Below are 22,608 nucleotides of genomic sequence, written 5' to 3'. Positions count from 1 at the left end.
ACATGACATCTTCCAAACAGTGTTTAGCCTTTGGTAGCTAATATTATTTCCAATAACACAGTGCATAGGCTACTGGAGTCCCATATGAATGAAATTCATTCATTCACTTATACATGCATTAATTAAGCAAATATTTATTGAGAACGTATCTTGTGCCAGATACTGCTCCAGGAGATTAAGATACAGCAGAACAAAACAAAGGAGGTTCATGCCTTTTTGAAGTTTGTATCATTTATGTAGCATTGATGAGGGAGACATACAAAGCCAGCAAACATAATAAATATGGAAATACCAAAGTATGTTAGTGAATCTGTTATGGAAAAATTAAAAAGTAGAACAGGGAAAAGAGATTGTGCTGGGTTGGAGTGGGGAGAAAGTGAAACAGATTACAATATTAAATGGTGTGGTCAGGTTGGGCCTTATTAAAAAGAAGAATAAATATGATAAAAATCATTCTGTTTACATCATGATTGCTTCAGTTTTAAAAATTATTAAATTACATAGGTTGAAAAAAATTACATAGGTTGTTCAAATTTCTAGAAGTTACTATTCTAAAATATCAAACAGCAATGTACATTAAGCAATAGGATTTTCAAAAACTAGTCTTAAAATGTTCTAATAATTTGGAGTAACCATTACAATATGCATATATTTTATTTCATGACAATGTTGCTTTAAAATTCCAATATTTATTTTACAAATAGATATGCCTTCTTGAAGCTGTAGGACATGTTCATTTGTGCTTCGCCAATAAAAATTTGAGTCAAATAATTTTATTCATCAGTCTTATTAATAATTGTCAATTCTAATAAACTTATAATTGACCCTATAAATAATCCTTAAAATAACTCAAAGTTGTTTTTCAATATATAGTCAGAGATTAAGCTATTCTTTCTTCTGGTCCTTAATTCCAACTCTCTCCTCCTTGAATGACCCTTTCATCCAAATTTTCTGTAAAATCAAGGGCATCTTTTAAAATATATTCTCACAGACTTTCTTCCTAATACAAAGGTAAGAGGGATAGTATCACATTGCTAAGCTTTGCATCAACTTGCTGCTGAGTGTTGCCATTTTTCTTAGATTTATAGAGATCCAGAATTCAAGTTTGGCTATTTCATTAGAATTGACAGAAAGTAATATATATTTAAAACTCAACCTTCTGTCATGAATAGTTGCCCTAATTCTGGGTTACTGTATTAGAAAATAAAGGCCATATAACTGAATATATTTATGTAATATGGAAAGGATCTCATCAAATTACATGCCTAGATAAGTATGCATACTTAACAAATATCAAGGATGAAAATAAAATCCAACTGATAAAAATATTACCTATTAAAAGTGTTTATTATCTCCTGTGAACTGTCCTTTAATGTCACTTCTTTCTAGCAGATGCAAAAATAAAGCTGACTTGAATTTTGGTATAATTATGATTATGTGATTTTAATTACATACATCAAACCAGTCAAAGGTTATCTTTTATTTTTATTTTTTTAAATTTATTTTTATTTTATTTATTTATTTTTGGCTGCACTGAGTCTTTGTTGCTGTGTGCGGGCTTTCTCTAGTTGTGGAGAGCGGGGGCTACTCTTCGTTGCAGTGCACGGGCTTCTCATTGCGATGGCTTCTCTTGTTGTGGAGCACGGGCTCTAGAGTGCAGGCTCAGTAGTTGTGGCACATGGGCTCAGTAGTTGTGGCACATGGACTCTGTAGTTGTGGCTCACCAGCTCTAGAGCGCAGGCTCAGTAGTTGTGGTGCACAGGCTTAGTTGCTCCACGGCATGTGGGATCTTCCCGGACCAGGGCTCGATCCCATGTCCCCTGCATTGGCAGGCGGATTCTTAACCACTGCACCACCAGGGAAGCCCAAAAGTTGTCTTTTAAAAGTGTGCTTTATCTGGAAAGTGGCTGTTCTTTGGACTGGATGATGGCAGCCTACCATTATTTGTAATATCATTTGATTTCCACATCTAATGATTGATGGCAAAAACAAGATTTTTCTGAAATACTCCTTAGAAACACATTTTTATTGGATGTTGAATATTCCAAAGTCCACATTTGAATATGTCATGCACATTACTATATAATTTCTATATATTTTATATTTTAAAAGATAAGTACCTTACATTTAAAAGATATTTTCTTGTTCAATGTACTTCATTAGAACTTTGAAGGTGAGATCAGATCAGTGAAATGGAGTAACTTCTTGTTTCTTCTACTGTTGAAATTAAAAACTAAATGAGCCCTAATGATGTAACTTCTTCTCACTTTGTGTATGAACATTAAAACTGCAGTTTTCTCTTATAAACAATTTAGTTACTACTAAAAGTTCTTATGGCAGTTAGTAGATGAACATTTATTGACTGCATACTACATGCATCAACAGAACCTCAAAGATTTCTTTAAGATTGCAACTGAGCAAAATTATAACAGCTACCAAACAGTAAAAACTAGAACATGTGCTGAAATAATGGCATTCTCCTGTCATTTGCAACCCTACACTGAACAATACTGATGCTTCTAGAGCAGTCCTATTATTTAGGACATATGACTGCAACATAATATACTTCTTATAATATGTACCAGAATACATCTGATAAAGTTTGAAAACAAGCACAGAAAGCCTACGACTGCATCTATTTTCAGGTGGAAAAATGGCGTCTATGATATTGAACAAATTATTCAAGCACTGACTGTGTTCTTAAATATTCTCGAATCAGCAACGACACAGGGTGATAATTGGCTGGGTAAGTGATGATCATACCAGTGAGGCTGTGGAGGCAGTGTCAGCTTTTTAAGTTCAAGATCCTGTTCACAGCCCAGCCTTGCTCATTATACTTGTCCCTGGCAGAGCTTCTCTTTACTTGGATGGGAGTTTCATCTCTCCCTCACTGCCAGCAAGTTTGGGAAAACCTGCTCAGTTCAGGATAAAAAAAACAAATCAGATTATTTTCCTTCAGATTAGTCATTGATGAGTTTCTGCAAACCCCACGCATTTATTTCCAAAATGTTTATTTCTCTTTTCCTAGGTACAAAAGCAACACATGCTTATTGTAGCAAATTTAGAAGATGTGCAAAAGTAGAAAGAAGACAATAAGTTCACCCATAATCTTATCTCTCAGTGAAAACTGCTGTTAACATTTTGGTGACTTTCCTTGAAATCATACTGAATACCTAATTCTGAATCCTGCAATTTTCTCTGAACATTTTTATGGCGATTTTTCCCCTAAGTTATCAAAAGTTTTCAACTACATTATTATTATTCTATTTATTTAATTATTTATTTGGCTGCACCGTGCGGCATTTGGGATCTCAGTTCCCTGACCAGGGATCTAACCCATGCCCCGTGCAGTGGAAGCACGGAGTCTTAACCACTGGACCACCAGGAAAGTCCTCAACTATATTATTTTTAAGGCTGGCATAATATTCTATGGGATGGATAAATGATACTTTTTAAAAAGAAAATACTGTCCTATTATTGGATATTTAAGTTACTTCCAGACTATTTTAAATAATGATGCCATTAAAATCTTTATACAGAAATTGTCATCTAAATTTCTGACTACTTACAGACCATTCCTTTAGGAGGAATACTGTTAATGGTCATGAATATTTTTCCTTTCAAGCATTTTTCTTCAGTAAATTTCACTGTGTATTTTACTATGTGGAAGTCACTGTGCAAGATGCTACAGAGGATACAAATATGAATTAGATGAATTGCCATCAAGGAGCTTACAATCTAGAAAGGAAAACCAGACAAAGTATATATAACTGTAATACATGGTGGAAAGTGATACATTCCATGAACAAAGGTTTTGATTTGTGCTTTGGAGACTCAAAAATTAGGAGTCTGCTTTCTCACAACGAACTGAAAATCATCCACATGAAAATGTTAATTCCCTGCTTTAAAAATATTTCTGATTGCCCAGTATTCTCATTAAAATGTTATCATATATCTATTTGTGTCTACTTTGAAAAAGGCCTCTATTGGAAGTATCACGTAAATAATATCACTGATTTCAAGTTTATACTTTATCTCTTTCATGGGAAATTTTAGGATGTATTGAATATGGTTATTTTCTATTGTAATGATTCAGAGCTATGTGGGCTACTGCAAATGCCTATAGAGGTGTGAGCCTTGTATTAAAGCAATGGTGTCATTGGAGAAAGATATAAATTTATAATTATAGTTTGGCACTAGTCATATAGCCTGTGTGTGTCACTTTCTATTGACATTGTTATGGCATATACATACATATGCAAAATACAGCAGAGCTTAAGTTATAAGTTTTGATAATATTTTGATCATTTTTCAAAATCAAATGGAACTCTTATATTCTTATTTCCATCTACATCAAAAGTCAACAAACTTTCTCTGTAAAGGACCAGATAGTAAATATTTTCAGATTTGCTGTTCATCTGGTCTCTGTCTAAACTACTCAGCTCTGCTGTTGTAATATAAAAGCAGCCATAAACTGTTGGCTGGGCTTCAATGAAACTTTATTTTTGGACATAGAAATTAGTGTTTTACATAATTTCTATATATTATGAAATATTCTTCTTTTGATTTTTCCCCAACCGTTAAAAAAATTAAAACCTATTGTTAAGGGACATCCCTGACAGTCCAGTGGTTAAGACTCTGCGCTTCCACAGCAGGGGGTGTGGGTTCGATCCCTGGTGGGGGAACTAAGATCCTACAGGTTGCGCAGTGGGGCCAAAAAAAAAAACTACAAAAAAAAAAAACATTGTTAGTTCATGGGCCATACTAAAATAACAGGCTGTGGGCTGGGTTTGGCCCACAGGTCACAGTTCACTGACCTCTTATCTAGATGATATCATTCAAAAACAACAAATGTGGAACTATTACAACATTCCTAATCGGCTATATTCCAATATAAAATAAAAAGTTTAAAAACAACAACAACAAAAAAGAGATATGCATAAATCCTGAAATAAAAGCTTTCCAAGCAATAATAATAAAAACATTAAATATACGGTTTTGCAATGTTACAACATCAAGTGCTTTTTTTTTTGGCTGCTCGCCATGTGGCATGTGGGATCTTAGTTCCCAGAGCAGGGGTCGAACCCGTGCCCCCTGCACTAGTCTTGGGGTCTTCCCTGATGGCACAGTGGTTGAGACTCTGCCTGCCAATGCAGGGGACACAGGTTCGATCCCTGGTCCGAGAAGATCCTGCATGTCGCGGAGCAGCTAACCCAATGCACCAAAACTACTGAAACCCGTGCAATCTAGGGCCCATGTGCTGCAACTACTGAGTCTGCATGCTACAACTATGGAAGCCCGTGCACCTAGAGCCCGTGCTCCGCAACAAGAGAAGCCACCTCAATGAGAAGCCTGTGCACCACAACGAAGAGTAGCCCCTGCTCGCTGCAGCTAGATGAAGCCCACATGCAGCAATGAAGACCCAACACAGCCAAAAATAAACAACAACAAAAATTAAATAAAATGGTTAATTAAGGGGAAAAAAAGGAGAAGCAAGAAGAACTACAACTCTGCAGCCTATGGAAGGAAAATCGCATTCACAGAGAGATAGACAAAATGAAAAGACAGAGAACTTTGTACCAGATGAAGGAACAAGATAAAACCCCAGAAAAACAACTAAGTGAAGTGGAGGTAGGCAACCTTCCAGAAAAAGAATTCAGAATAATGATAGTGAAGATGATCCAGGACCTCGGAAAAAGAATGGAGGCAAAGATCAAGAAGATGCAAGAAATATTTAACAAAGACCAAGAAAATTAAAGAACAAAGACCTAGAAGGATTAAAGAACTAACAAACAGAGATGAACAAGGCAATAACTGAAATGAAACATACACTAGAAAGAATCAATAGCAGAATAACTGAGGCAGAAGAACGGATAAGTGACTTGGAAGACAGAATGATGGAATTCACAGCTGCAGAAGAGAATAAAGAAAAAAGAATGAAAAAACAAATGAAGACAGCCTAAGAGACCTCTGGGACAACATTAAACGCAACAACATTCGCATTATATGGGTCCCAGAAGGAGAAGAGAGAGAGAAAGGACCAGAGGAAATATGTGAAGAGGTAATAGTCAAAACATTCCCTAACATGGGAAAGGAAATAACCACCCAAGTCCAGGAAGCGCAGCCAGTCCCATACAGGATAAACCCAAGGAGAAACACGCCAAGACACATAGTAATCAAATTGGCAAAAATTAAAGACAAAGAAAAATTATTGAAAGCAGCAAGGGAAAAATGACAAATAACATACCAGGGAACTCCCATAAGGTTAACAGCTGATTTCTCAGCAGAAACTCTACAAGCCAGAAGGGAGAGACATGATATACTTAAAGTGATGAAAGGGAAGAACTTACAACCAAGATTACTCTAACCGGCAAGGATCTCATTCAGATTTGATGGAGAAATCAAAAGTTTTACAGACAAGCAAAAGCTAAGAGAATTCAGCACCACCAAACCAGCTCTACAACAAATGCTAAAGGAACTTCTCTAAGTGGGAAACATAAGAGAAGAAAAGGACCTACAAAAACAAACCCAAAACAATTAAGAAAAGGGTAATAGGAACATACATATCAATAATTACCTTAAACGGGGCTTCCCTGGTGGCACAGTGGTTGAGAGTCGCCTGCCAATGCAGGGGACACGGGTTCGTGCCCCGGTCCAGGAGGGTCCCACATGCCGTGGAGCGGCTGGGCCCGTAAGCCATGGCCACTGAGCCTGCATGTCCAGAGCCTGTGCTCCGCAACAGGAGAGGCCACAGCAGTGAGAGGCCCGCATACGCAAAATAATAATAATAATAATAATAATAATAATAATTACCTTAAACGTGAATGGATTAAATGCTCCAACCAAAAGATACAGGCTTGCTGAATGGATACAAAAACAAGACCCATATATATGCTGTCTACAAGAGACCCACTTCAGACCTAGGGACACATACAGACTGAGAGTGAGGGCATGGAAGAAGATATTCCATGCAAATGGAAATCAAAAGAAAGTTGGAGTAGCAATACTCATATCAGATAAAATAGAGTTTAAAATAAAGAATGTTACAAGAGACAAGGAAAGACACTACATAATGATCAAGGGATCAATCCAAGAAGAAGATAAAACAATTATAAATATATATGCACCCAACATAGGAGCACCTCAATACATAAGGCAACTGCTAACAGCTATAAAAGAGGAAATCGACAGTAACACAATAATAGTGGGGGACTTTAACACCTCACTTACACCAAGGACAGATCATCCAAAATGAAAATAAATAGGGAAACAGAAGCTTTAAATGACACAGTAGACCTTAGAGATTTAATTGTTATTTATCGGACATTCAATCCAAAGACAGCAGATTACACTTTCTTCTCAAGTGCACATGGAACATTCTCCAGGATAGATCACATCTTGGGTCACAAATCAAGTCTCAGTAAATTTAAGAAAATTGAAATCATATCAAGCCTCTTTTCTGACAACACTGCTATGAGATTAGAAATGAATTACAGGGAAAAAAACGTAAAAAACACAAACACATGGAGGCTAAACAATACGTTACTAAATAAGCAAGAGATCACTGAAAAAATCGAAGAGGAAATAAAAAAATACCTAGAGACAAATGACAATGAAAACACGACGATCCAAAGCCTATGGGATGCAACAAAAGCAGTTCTAAGAGGGAAGTTTATAGCTATACAAGCTTATGTCAAGAAACAAGAAAAATCTCAAATAAACAATCTAACCTTACACCTAAAGGAACTAGAGAAAGAAGAACAAACAAAACGCAAAGTTAGCAGAAGGAAAGATATCATAAAGATCAGAGCAGAAATAAATGAAATAGAAACAAAGAAAACAATAGCAAAGATCAGTAAAACTAAAAGCTGGTTCTTTGAGAAAATAAAATTGATAAACCTTTAGCCAGATTCATCAAGAAAAAGAGGGAGAGAACTAAAATCAATAAAATTAGAAATGAAAAAAGGAGAAGTTACAACAGACACCGCAGAAATACAAAGCATCCTGAGACTGCTACAAGCAACTCTATGCCAATAAAATGGACAACCTGGAAGAAATGGACAAGTTCTTAGAAAGGTATAACCTTCCAAGACAGAACCAGGAAGAAATAGAAAATATGAACAGACCAATCATAAGTAATGAAATTGAAACTGTGATTAAAAATCTTCCAACAAACAAAAGTCCAGGATCAGATGCCTTCACAGGTGAATTCTATCAAACATTTAGAGAAGAGCTAACACCCATCCTTCTCAAACTCTTCCAAAAAATTGCAGAGGAAGGAACACTCCCAAACTCATTCTATGAGGCCACCATCACCCTGATACCAAAACCAGACAGAGATACGACAACAAAAGAAAATTACAGACCAATATCACTGATGAATATAGACACAAAAGTCCTCAACAAAATACTAGCAAACAGAATCCAACAGCACATTAAAAGGATCATACCCCATGATCAAGTGGGATTTATCCCAGGGATGCAAGGATTCTTCAACATATGCAAATCAATCAATGTGATAGACCATATTAACAAATTGAAGAATAAAAACCATATGATCATCTCAATAGATGCAGAAAAAGCTTTTGACAAAATTCAACACACATTTATGATAAAAACTCTCCAGAAAGTGGGCATAGAGGGAACCTATCTCAACATAATAAAGGCCATATATGACAAACCCACAGCAAACATTTATCTCAATGGCGAAAAAATGAAAGCATTTCCTCTAAGATCAGGAACAAGACAAGGATGTCCACTCTCACCATTATTATTCAACATAGTTTTGGAAGGCCTAGCCACAGCAATCAGGGAAGAAAAAGAAATAAAAGGAATACACATTGGAAAAGAAGAAGTAAAACTGTCACTGTTTGCCGATGACATGATACTATACATAGAGAAGCCTAAAAATGCCACCAGAAAACTACTGGAGCTAATCAATGAATTTGATAAAGTTGCAGGATACAAAATTAATGCACAGTAATCTCTTGCATTCCTATACACTAACAACGAAAGATCAGAAAGAGAAACTAAGGAAACAATCCCATTAACCATTGCAACAAAAAGAATAAGATACCTAGGAATAAACCTACATAAGGAGGTAAAAGACCTGTACTCAGAAAACTATAAGAAACTGGTGAAAGATATCAAAGATGACAGAAACAGATGGAGAGATACCATGTTCTTGGATTGGAAGAATCACTATTGTGAAAATGACTGTACTACCCAAAGCAATCTACAGATTCAATGCAATCCCTATCAAATTACCAGTGGCATTTTTTACAGAACTAGAACAAAAAATCTGAAAATTTGTACAGAGACACAAAAGACTCCAAATAGCCAAAGCAGTCTTTTTATTTAAAACATCTTTATTGGAGTATAAGTGCTTTACAATGGTGTGTTAGTTTCTGCTTTATAACAAAGTGAATCAGTTATACATATACACATGTTCCCATATCTCTTCCCTCCTGTGTCTCCCTCCCTCCCACCCTCCCTATATCACCCCTCTAGGTGGTCACAAACCACCTAGCTGATCTCCCTGTGCTATGCAGCTGCTTCCCACTAGCTATCTCAAAACAGTGTTGAGGGGAAAATAACGGAGCTGGAGGAATCAGGCTCTCTGACTTCAGACTATACTACAAAGCTACAGTAATCAAGACAATACGGTACTGGCACAAAAACAGAAATATAGATCAGTGGAACAGTATAGAAAGCCCAGAGATAAACCCATGCACCTATGGTCAACTAATCTATGACAAAAGAGGCAAGGATATACAGTGGAGAAAAGACAGGCCTCTTCAATAAGTGGAGCTGGGAAAACTGGACAGCTACATGTAAAAGAATGAAATTAGAACACTCCCTAACACCATACACAAAAATAAACTCAAAATGTATTAGAGACCTAAGTGTAAGACCAGACACTATTAAACTCTTAGAGGAAAACATAGGAAGAACACTCTTTGACATAAACCACAGCAAGATCTTTTTTGATCCACCTCTTAGAATAATGGAAATAAAAACAAAAATAAACAAATGGGACCTAATGAAACTAAAAAGCTTTCACAAAGCAAAGGAAACTACAAACAAGACAAAAAGAAAACCCTCAGAATGGGAGAAAATATTTGCAAGCGAATCAACGGACAAAGCATTAATCTTCAAAATATATAAACAGCTCATGCACCTCAACATTAAAAAAAAAAAAAAAACCCAATCAAGAAATGGGCTGAATACCTAAATAGACATTTCTCCAAAGAAGACATACAGATGGCCAAGAAGCACATGAAAAGCTGCTCAACATCACTAATTATTAGAGAAATGCAAATCAAAACTACAGTGAGGTATCAGCTCACACCAGTTAGAATGGGCATCATCAGAAAATCTACAAATAACAAATGCTGGGGCTTCCCTGGTGGCGCAGTGGTTGAGAGTCCACATACCGATGCAGGGGACACGGGTTTGTGCCTCGGGCCGGGAAGATCCCACATGCCATGGAGCGGCTAGGCCCATGAGCCATGGCCACTGAGCTTATGTGTCTGGAGCCTGTGCTCCGCAAGAGAGCACAATGGGAGAGGCCACAACAGTGAGAGGACCACATACCACAAAAACAAACAAACAAACAAAAAAACAAATAACAAATGCTGGAGAGGGTATGGAGAAAAGGGAACCCTCTTGCACTGTTGGTGGGAATGTAGATTGATACAGCCACTATGGAGAACAGTATGAAGGTTCCTTAAAAAACTAAAAATGGAATTACCATATGATCCAGCAATCCCACTACTGGGCATATACTCAGAGAAAACCATAATTCAAAAAGACACATGCACCCCAATGTTCATTGCAGGACTGTTTACAATAGCCAGGTCATGGAAGCAACCTAAATGCCCATCGACAGACGAACGGATAAAGAAGATGTGGTACATATATACAATGGAATATTATTCAGCTAGAAAAAGGAATGGAATTGGGTCATTTGTAGAGACGTGGATGGATCTAGAGACTGTCATACAGAGAGTGAAGTAAGTCAGAAAGAGAAAAACAAATACCATATATTAACACATATATGTGGAACCTAGGAAAATGGTACAGATGAACGGGTTTGCAGGGAAGGAACAGAGACACAGATGTAGAGAACAAACGTATGGACACCAAGTGGGGAAAGTGGTGGGGGGTGGTGGTGGTGGTGGGATGAATTGGGAGATTGGGATTGACATATATACACTAATATGTACAAAATAGATAACTAATAAGAAGCTGCTGTACAAAAAGTAAAAATAATAAAATTCAAAGATCCAAAAAAAAAAAAAGAAAGAAAAAAGAAAGTGTGGAGTCTACCACTGGACCAGCAGGGAAGTCTCTCAGGAGTTTTTCTTAAAATTTGGATAAACCATTTTTCCTGTATCGGTACAGAAAGCCCCCTACATACAAAAGAGTTTCGTTCTGAAAGCACGGGGTTTTTTTTGTTTGTTTTTTGCGGTATGCGGGCCTCTCACTGTTGTGGCCTCTCCCGTTGTGGAGCACAGGCTCCGGATGCGCAGGCTCAGCGGCCATGGCTCACGGGCCCAGCCGCTCCGCGGCACGTGGGATCTTCCCGGACCAGGGCACGAACGCGTGTCCCCTGCATCGACAGGCGGACTCTCAACCACTGTGCCACCAGGGAAGCCCTGAAAGCATGTTTTTAAGTCCAATTTGTTCGTAAGTCCAACAAAGTTAGCCTAGGTACCCAACTAACACAATCGGCTATAAAATACTGTACTGTAATAGGTGTATAACACTTTTCACACCAATAATACATAAAAAACAAACACAAAAATAAAGAAAAGATTTTTTATCTTACTGTACATTACCTTGAAAAGTACAGTAGTATAGTACAACAGCTGGCCTACAGGGGCTTTTATCGAGTGAACAGGCAAGAAGAGTTACTGACTGGAGGAGGGATGGGAGGTGGGAGATGGTAGAGCTGAAGGATCGTCAGCAATAGGAGATGGAGGGCAAGCGGCAATTTCACTCACGCCTGACGTTTCTGGCACAGGTACTGGTCCCTTGCTGGGTTTAATTCTATCTACCCTCTTGAGAAAACGATCCAGTTATATCTGGGTAGTGGCTCTTTTTTTTTCTTGTCATAGATGACACGGTAGCACCGGATTGCATTCTGAATGGCTGCTGCAGCCTTCATGTACCGTTCTACGTTCAGGTCCTGTACCTCAAAAACTAACAGTGCCTCCTCAAATGAAAATTCCCTTGCTGTTTCCCGTGATTCCCATGAATCTCTTTTGTTCTTCAGTTACTTCTTCTTCCTCTTGTCTTTCTTTGTCCTTTCTCTGGGCCTCCAATTCCATCAGGTCTTCATTAGTACAGTATGTTCCTTCATCAATAATTTCTCGAAGCATTTCAGGAAATTCCCAGGCAGCTACCCTATCTGCAGTCACTGCCTCTCCACTTACTTTTATATTGTGAAGGTTGGATCTAGCCTTGAACCAATGAAACCAGCCATGGCTGGCAGTAAAAGATGCACCCTCTGATTCTTTCCCCTGTTTCTTCTTCAAGTCTTCATAAAGGCTTTTAGCTTTCTCTTGAATCAGCATTAAGCGGAGCAGGAATCGATGCTGATGCTGATCTGCATCCACACACTGAGAAGTTTCTCCATCTCCTCCATCACTTTTCCACCCTTCTTCGATATTATTGTTGACAAGGCACAGCAGACTTCACATGTTCCATGATCTTGTCCTTCTTCTTCAGAATCGTGCTGATGGTTGAACGATTCATGGTTATAATGAGCAAGGTCTACCATCTTTTTGCCTCGTTCCACTCTCAATTTTTCACTTTTGTTCCCATCGTTATCTCTTGGTGCTTCTTCTCAGTACCAGCTACAACACCACTGCTTTTGGACATTCTGGGCTTGAAATAAAGATACTGTACTACTGTACTCTATGCAGTACCGTATAGTAAAGTACACAAAAGCACAACCACTTGTAGAGGATGCATGCACGTGACAATGTATGCCAGACACGTGAACTTACGTGATTCGACATTCGAACACACGTTCGCATCTTTGAAAGTTTGCAACTTGAAGGTTCGTATGTTTGCTTTTGGCTACAGGTAACAAAAAAGCCTAACAGTGGCTTAACAATTAGGACAGTTTATCTTGTCACTTATCGAGGATTCAAGAGGCAGGAAGTTTCAGGGTTGATTCAGTAGCGTATTAAACATAGCAATGCCCAGGACTCTTTCCATCATTCTGTTCTGCCACCCTCAGTAGATGGGTATCATCTTCCCTCTTGGTCACGAGATGGCTACAGCAGTTCAGAACTTATGTCTGTATCTTTACAAAACCACATCTAAAAGCAGGAGGGTAAGGAGAAGGTGGGTATGGAGTGGGTTCCTTTTAATAAGTTCTTCTCCTATTGAGGAAGAAAATCCTTCTCAGAAACCCACAGCATATTTCCTCTCTAGACCCAGAACCAGATCATATGCTCCCCTAAATCAACAGCTGGCAAAGAAAATAAGATCACCGTGATCGCCTGATCTCATCCAGTTTTTCTACGAAGAAGCACAACTTGCCTGACCACATTGATGTCAACATTTGAATGAAACTGGGTTTTGTTAACAAGGAAAAGTGGGGATGGCAGTTGAGTAGGTAGCCAAGAGTGCTTGTCACATTCTTTTAATTTGTAATTAATTTTTGAAGTGATGTATTTAAGGTGTATAAAACCAAATAGGAAAAAACACACTTTATTGGATGAGATATGGGGCTCTTGTAACTCTGTAATAAATTTTCTGACTTCTTTATATACTCCACCACTAATTCACTCTTGATCAATCCTGGAATATTTCAGCTCAAAGAATATACCTCTTCTAGCAATAAGTAAGTAAATAAAAATAAATAAATTTTGATGAAGGAAATTTATTTAAATCAGGCACATATAGGAAGCTTTAGAAGAAGTCTACCAGAATGTTATTTTAATTTATAAAAGTGCAAAAAAAGGTATTTATACACAAATATATGTATACAACATTTCATCCATCTTAAGACACATTTTTCAGGCTTCCCTGGTGGCGCAGTGGTTGAGAGTCCGCCTGCCGATGCAGGGGACATGGGTTCGTGTCCCGGTCCGGGAAGATCCCACATGCCGTGGAGCGGCTGGGCCCGTGAGCCATGGCTGCTGAACCTGCGCGTCCGGAGCCTGTGCTCCGCAACGGGAGAGGCCACAGAAGTGAGAGTCCCGCATACCGCAAAAAAAAAAAAAAAAAAAGACACATTTTTCTTTTTTTTACTTTTTAACATCTCCAAAACTGGGTTGCATCTTATAATCTATGGCATCATATAATTGCTGAAAACCAAATAGCTCCTGATAAAATATATCATTGTGCATGTGTTGTAAACTTGGTCATTGAGGAGTTTTTTTGTAATAATGGTAAAAATACATAGCATGAAATTTACCATCTTAAGTGTCCAGTAGTGTTAACTCTCTGCACATTATTGCACAACAGACTCTAGACATTTTTCCTCTTGCAAAACCAAAGCTCTATACCCATTGAACAATCGCTCCCCTTTCCACCTCTCCCAACACCTGGCAACCACCCCTCCCAATACTTGGCAACCACCATCCTACTTTCTGTTTCTAAGAGTTTGACTACTTTATTATTATTACTCTTTATTATTTTTTTGGCTGCATTGGGTCTTCGTTGCTGCACTCCAGCTTTCTCTAGTTGCAGTGCACAGGCTTCTCATTGAGGCGCGTGGACTTCAGTAGTTGTGGCTCACGGGCTTAGTTGTTCCGTGGCATGTGGGATCTTCCCAGACCAGGGAACAAACCTGTGTCCCCTGCATTGGCAGGAGGATTCTCAACCACTGCGCCACCAGGGAAGTCCCTTGACTACTTTAAATACCTCATGATCATTGAGTTTGTGCATTGCAGATATCTGCATGGTGGGTTTAAATGCATTTAAAATGTCTCCAAAGAGATTCCACTATAATGTGGAAATAAAACAAAAATCTTAGAATGTATTTAGAAAGATACAGAAACAGAGCAACAGGTATAAATGTGATATTAACATTAGTAATGGGTGCAAATGTGATACTAGCAAATATTTGTCAGAGGACTGACTGCATTTCTGTATTTCCTTGAAAAAAAACCAAGCATTTTATGGGATGTAGCTCCTGGAACTAATAAATTTATCTTTATATTCTGGACCTGCCCACTTCATGGGTTACTGTTTCATAGCACTAGTCTTTGGAAAGCGTATACATCAATACCTACTTCTATTTAAACTACCAAAATAGTCAATAACATATGGAAAGCTTGAGTATTCAGAATCTTAGAGTTGTGTTTCCTGGTCAGTAAAGAGGATTGTAGTAGTATAGAATTGCATTCTGTTATGCAATTTAATCTACCAAAGTAGTCAATAACATATGGAAAGCTTGAGTATTCAGAATCTTAGAGTTGTGTTTCCTGGTCAGGAAAGAAGAATGTAGTAGTATAGAATTGCATTCTGTTATTCCATGCTCTTATTGTCCTGGCAACCAGTGATAGTTCAGCAGCATTTATGTATGAGATGTTTAACAAATCATAACCAAACCACTACAACAAAAACTAAATTAAACAAAACAAAACAAAACAAAACAAAACCCATGATGTAGGTAGCAGTTTTAAAACTTCCTAGGGCTTCCCTGGTGGCGCAGTGGTTGGGAGTCCGCCTGCCGATGCAGGGGACGCAGGTTCGTGCCACGGTCCGGGAGGATCCCACATGCCGCGGAGCGGCTGGTCCCGTGAGCCATGGCCGCTGGGCCTGCGCGTCCGGAGCCTGTGTTCCGCAGCGGGAGAGGCCACAACAGTGAGAGGCCCGTGTAATCGCAAAAAAAAAAAAAAAAAAAAAAAGAAAAGAAAAAGAAATAAATAAACGACATCAAAATTAAAAAAAAAACCAAAACTTCCTATATGTGCCAGATTTAAGTAAATTTCCCCAATATTTCATTCATTCATTCTTGGAGGTGGTATATCATTTGAAATGAAACATTTCAGTATTGATCAGTATTTTTTTATCTAATGGGCTAAAAATGAGGGATGTGGACAGCTAAAGTGATTGCTAAAATGCAAATCTGATAACATCACTTCTTGCTTAAAAGTTAAAAATCATTCCCCTGGCATCAGAATAAAGTCCTCTTTTTTTTTTTTTTTTTTTTTTTTAAACGAAGTGTAGTTGATTTACAATGTTGTGTTAATTCCTGCTGTACAGCAAAGTGACTCAGTTATATTTTTTATATTCTTTTTCATTATGGTTTATCCCGGGACAGTGAATATCGTTCCCTGTGCTATACAGTAGGACCTTGTTGTCCATCCATTCTATATGTAATAGTTTGCTTCTACTAACCCCAAACTCCCAGTCCATCCCTCCCCTCCTCCTGCTCCTTGGCAATCACAAGTCTGTTCTCTATGTCTGTGAGACTGTTTATGCTTTATCAATAGGTTCACTTGTGTCATATTTTAGATTACACACATAAGTGATATCATATGGTATTTGTCTTTCTCCTTCTGACTTACTTCACTTAGTATGATAATCTCTCATTGCATCCATGTTGCTGCAAATGGTATTATTTCGTTTAAAGTCCTAACTCTTTACCATGACATACATGGTTCTTATGATCTGACCCCACTTTTTCTCCAGCTTCATTTCTCTCTTCCCATGCCCTGTAAGTGCAACTTTCTCTCTCTCTCTCCCCTGAACCCTGCCCCTTCTGCCTTTCTTCCTTGTGTGTCCTGCTTCTTACACTAGGGTAACTATTTATCTCCTCCACCAGGCCAACTCCTCACTTTCAGGTCTCTTTTAATTTCAAGTCCTTTAGGAAACTTCTCCTGGTAGGCCAGGTTCAAGTTGGGTGCCTCTCTCCTAATCTCATGAAACTCCAGGCTCCATTATGTCACGTACTGTGTTTTTTAGAAAGTAACTGCTTTCTTTCCAGTTTCCAAATGATTAAAAAAAGATATTGACTGATCACTTCCCTTTAAGAAGCAATAGTTGTCAATTTAAGTACAAGGCCAAACTTGTACCATGACACTTTCAGGTGACACCTCAAATTTATGCAAATCTTCTAAGAGGTGTGTATATATACTTCCTTACAAAGGTCATTAATATATGCAATACCTGGTCAAAATATAGACATAGAAATTAAATTAACATGTTATAAATTATGCATTTTATATATACATAAAACAATTGGAATCTCAACTTGTACCAACTCAAAATATCATACTATTTACTAAGTTTCTGTTAAAATAAATGTATCATCTTCTTCAATTAGGTCTTTGGGAGGTTATCTTCTGTATTGTGAACAACAAAAACAAAATACAAAAAGCATCATTCACCAACCAGTTATACAAGGGTTAAGTCACAACCCACTGCAGTTGCCCACTGACAGTACACCTTGAGATGTATTCAGGATGAAGAAACAGGATAAGGCACTCTGTTCTTTGGCTAAACAGGCCCTTAGATAGTTAGATGTATATCTCAGGAAGAATTTAAATTACCCCAGATTCTTGCGTCTTCTCATACATAGAAAAGCCCTAAAATCATTAACTTAAGATATCTGTTTACTGTGACTACTGTAGTAGTAATCTTATCTGTTCGGGGTGTTGGTGCGCATGCGTGAGTTCCAGCTGAGTGTGGCTGGGGCTCTGCGACCCCCGGCGCAAGTGCTGGTGCTTGGGGCCCAGGGAGGGCCGTCGCCATGGCAGCGCCGGCCACGCGGTGAGGGGGCCGCCCTCCCTGCTGGTTGCTCCCGCAGCCTCGCTGCCTGCTGGTAGGAACCTTGAGATTTCGCCCCCGACTGGGTGCCTGCTGAGTGCCTCACCAGCCAGACAAGCACCCTGTAAAGACTGCCAGGCAATAATGAAGGTTCTTTTACTGGAAGACCCTAAGGAGGACGACTGTGGCCAGGATCCCTACATCAGGGAATTAGGATTATATGGACTTGAAGCCACTTTGATCCCTGTTTTATCATTTGAGTTTTTGTCTCTTCCCGGTTTTTCGGAGAAGCTGTCTCACCCTGAAGGTTACGGGGGCCTCATTTTTACCAGCCCCAGAGCAGTGGAAGCAGTGTAACTGTGTTTGGAGAAAGACAATAAAACCGAAGTCTGGAGAAAGTCTCTGAAAGAAAAATGGAATGCCAAGTCAGTGTATGTGGTGGGAAATGCTACTGCTTCTCTAGTGAATAAAATTGGCCTGCATACAGAAGGAGAAAACTGTGGAAATGCAGAAAAGCTTGCAGAGTGCATTTGTTCTAGGGAGTCGTCAGCACTGCCTCTTCTGTTTCTCTGTGGAACCCTCAAAAGAGAAATCCTGCCGAAAATGCTCAAGGACAAAGGGATTCCCGGGGAGAGCTTAACCGTCTACCAGATGATCCCACACCCAGGAATCCAGGGGAACATCAACAGCTACTATTCCCAGCAGGGCATTCCAGCCAGCATCACGTTTTTCAGACCCTCTGGCGTGACACACAGTCTCAAGCATATTCAAGAGTTATCTGGTGACAACATTGACCAGATTAAGGTGCGGCTCACAGCACCCCTGGGGGGTCAGAACTGTCTCAGTTGTATAGACACTTATGGCCCCTCCCTCCACCCCGGTTGGCACGCTCACTCCGGTCGGTGCCCAGGGACGGAGCACGGGCATCAGCACTGGGCTGTCCGGGGCACTGCTCTGGGACACTGTCTGCAGCCTGGGTCCAGTCCTGCAGGAAGGCTCCATTGGCCCAGCCAGACCCGTGGTGGTGAGTCCGAGAGCGGAGCTCTCCAGACGCCCTCTCTCCTGTGACCAGACGATTTCAGAGGGAATAAAAGGCTCACGGGGAAAAGTTATCTTGTGACCAAACTGCTTCTCCTGAAATTATGTCTGCTGTTTGCTGGTTCCCAATCTCAGGGAGTTTCTTTCTTTCTTTTTTTGCTTTTTTTAAAAAAACATCTTTATTGGAGTATAATTGCTTTACATTGTTGTGTTGGTTTCTGCTGTATAATAGAGTGAATCAGCTATACATAAAAAAATATATATATCTGTTCACTGTAACTACTGTAGTAGTAATCTTTTGCCAGGATGTATGCATGACTACACGTATTTCCTATGCAAAAAATTCTGGCTGACTCCTCTACCTCTTCAGACCAGTTTCTTCAGCGCTGCTGAGAGGCTGCTCCTGGCTATAGTCCTCAGCAAGACCCTGAATAAAACTTAAAACTCTTAACACTCATGTTGTGTGTTCTACTTTAAGTCAAAAGTTTGTCAGCCCATAATACTACTACATAAAGTCAGTGTAATTCATGCCTTTTAGTGGCCTTTACTACTTTAATGATATATAAATTCCTACCCAGTGACAGCATCAAAATAATTAATAAATTTATAATTCATTTACTGAGGAAATAACACTATTTTAAAGCATGAGAAATTTTTTCTTTCTCTAGTGAGATTAAAATGAGTGAATCTGCTGCAAAGTGTTGATTTCTCTTTTATATATATATACAATTTATTTATTTATTTTTGGCCGCATTGGGTCTGTGATGTTGCGCGCGGGCTTTCTCTAGTTGTGGTGAGTGAGGGCTACTGTTCATTGCGGTGCATGGGCTTCTCAATGCAGTGGTTTCTCTTGTTGTGGTGCACGAGCTCTAGGCACTCGGGCTTCAGTAGTTGTGGCACGCGGGCTCAGTAGTTGTGGCTCGCAGGCTCTAGCGCGCAGGCTCAGTAGTTGTGGCGCATGGGCTTAGTTGCTCCACAGTATGTGGGATCTTCCCGGACCAGGGTTTGAACCCGTGTCCCCTGCATTGGCAGGCGGATTCTTAACCACTGCACCACCAGGGAAGCCCCTTGATTTCTCTTAAACTCTAGTTTTGGAAGTGATGTTCTGTCAGCAGTTGAAGCAGTTTATTGATTCATAATTTTTCACCTGAGTGTTCTTTTTTGGTTTTATCTTATTTATTAGGGACTAGATCAATCTGAGACTGGTTATGTTGTTAAAATTAAATTGAATGTTTGTTTAAAACATTTTAATTAGAATAAAAAGACATATCAATGTATATAATCTTTTCTACACTGGAAAATATAAAAACAAAATTTAAGGAATATGAATTAGTTCATAGCCTTGCTATGCATTTTGCTAGTCTGATCTTGTATGTTAATTCATAGGAAAGGGGTGATTCTGGACTGTCAGCTCCTCTCCATACAGTGGCTCCACATGGTCTAGGGCTCAGGTCCTTCCACTGGCCCCTCTGCATTCTAACTGGTAGTTGGAGAAGAGGAGCAGAGTTTTATGGCCAGGCCTGGAGGTGACACATTATTACTTCTGCCCACAAAATTTTGAAGAATCCAGTTACATGGCTTCACCTAACTGCAAGGGAAGGTTTAAATGTCTCCTTGTGTGCCCAAGGAAAATGATACCTGATTTAGTCAGCATTCAGCATTGTTTCAGTCACAGAGACATGGAGTATAAGCACCTGTGTATTGCATGCATCTCTGTATTTCAGGACCCAGCACGGTTCTCATTCAATATGTGTTAAGTGAGTTACTACCAAACTTTCTATTAGCTATACAAGCAAATAAAATATTATATAAGGACTATATGTATAAGATGATACACAAAAAACTTGTTCTGCTCTAACCTATGGTAAATTGAGATCAAATAAAGTTCTGTTGATCCATTCATTTAGTGTTGCAAAAACATAGTCATCAAATGCAAAGTCCCTGAGAAATGGTTTCTATCAGAAAATATTAAGCATCATAACATTGAGAGAGGAAATGTCAGATGATGTCTGAAAATACAGACATCCACTGATGTGAACTAACATTATATTAGGTAATGTGAACAACTTGAGCCATGAAAGAAATAGAAATACATATACTGTAAACAAGTCAAAATATCCAAATGAGGAAGCATTAAACTGCTGCTGCAAATACTTGGGGTAAGATACCTTTTTGCCCCATACAAGTATGTTTACTGCAGTTCTCTACAGAAAGATTAAGTATCTACTGAGGTAGTGGGAGAGGGGGCAGTAGGGGAGTACCTTTAAGATTCATTGAGTAACCAGTTCTCTAAAAGAGAAGATTGCCATCATCTTCTTACTTAAAAATAGATAGCTCTCAGGGGAGAGGGGGAAGATGGCGGAAGAGAAAGACGCGGAGATCATCTTCCTCCCCACAGATACATCAAAAATACATCTACACGTGGAACAACTCCTACAGAACACCTACTGAACGCTGGCGGAAGACCTCAGACCTCCCAAAAGGCAAGAAACACCCCACGTACCTGGGTAGGGCAAAAGAAAAAAGAATAAACAGAGACAAAAGAATAGGGACTGGACCTGCACCAGTGGGAGGGAGCTGTGAAGGAGGAAAGGTTTCCACACACTAGGAAGCCCCTTTGCTGGCGGAGACTGCGGGTGGCAGAGGGGGGGAGCTTCGAAGCCGCAGAGGAGAGCACAGCCACAGGGGTGCAGAGGGCAAAGCGGAGAGATTCCCGCACAGGGTGTCAGGGCCAACCGGCACTCACCAGTCCGAGAGGCTTGTCTGCTCACCCACCGGGGCGGGCGGGGCTGCGAGCTGAGGCTCGGGCTTCGGTCAGAGCGCAGGGAGAGGACTGGGGTTGGTGGCGTGAACACAGCCTGAAGGGGTTAGTGCGCCACGGCTAGCTGGGAGGGAGTCCGGAGAAAAGTCTGGAGCTGCTGAAGAGGCACGAGACTTTTTCTTCCCTCTTTGTTTCCTGGTGCGCAAGGAGAGGGTATTAAGAGCGCTGCTTAAAGGAGCTCCAGAGACGGGCATGAGCCGCAGCTAACAGCGCGGACCCCAGAGACAGGCATGAGATGCTAAGGCTGCTGCTGCCACCACCAAGAAGCCTGTGTGCGAGCACAGGGCACTCTCCACACCTCCTTTCCGGGGAGCCTGTGCAGCCCGCCACTGCCAGAGTCCTGGGATCCAGGGACAACTTCCCCAGGAGAACGCACGGTGCGCCTCAGGCTGGTGCAACGTGATGCTGGACTCTGCCTCTGCAGACTCGCCCCGCACTCTGTACCCCTCCCTCCCCGCCGGCCTGAGTGCGCCAGAGCCCCCGAATCAGCAGCTCCTTTAACCCCGTCCTGTCTGAGTGACGAACAGACGCCCTCCGGCGACCTACATGCAGAGGCGGGGCCAAATCCAAAGCTGAACCCCGGGAGCTGTGCGAGCAAAGAAGAGAAAGGGAAATCTCTCCCAGCAGCCTCAGGAGCAGCGGATTAAATCTCCACAATCAACTTGATGTACCCTGCATCTGTGGAATACCTGAAGAGACAACGAATCATCCCAAATTGAGGAGGTGGACTTTGAGAGCAAGATTATTTTTTCCCCTTTTCCTCTTTTTGTGAGTGTGTATATGTATGCATCTGTGTGAGATTTTGTCTGTATAGCTTTGCTCTCACCATTTGTCCTAGGGTTCTATCCGTCCATTTTTTGTTTGTTTGTTTTAGTTAAAAAAATTTTTTTTCTTAATAATTATTATTTTACTTTAATAAATTTATTTTTTTTACCTTACTTTATTTTCTTTTATCCTCTTTCTTTCTTTCTTTCTTTCTACTTTTCCTCCCTTTTATTCTGAGCCGTGTG

General features: G+C 39.9%; 1 pseudogene; it reads left to right on the top strand.

Annotated features, from left to right (window-relative positions):
- The first annotated feature begins 17,861 nt into the window (after positions 1-17,861).
- On the top strand, positions 17,862-18,807 carry LOC115839079 (uroporphyrinogen-III synthase pseudogene; annotated as a pseudogene).
- The last annotated feature ends 3,801 nt before the right edge of the window (positions 18,808-22,608 follow it).

The sequence above is a fragment of the Globicephala melas genome, chromosome 10, assembly GCF_963455315.2.
Source record: "Globicephala melas chromosome 10, mGloMel1.2, whole genome shotgun sequence".
Taxonomy (NCBI): Eukaryota; Metazoa; Chordata; class Mammalia; order Artiodactyla; family Delphinidae; genus Globicephala; species Globicephala melas.
Note: the sequence above shows the minus strand (reverse complement) of the source record. Positions and strands in the feature narration are given on the sequence as shown.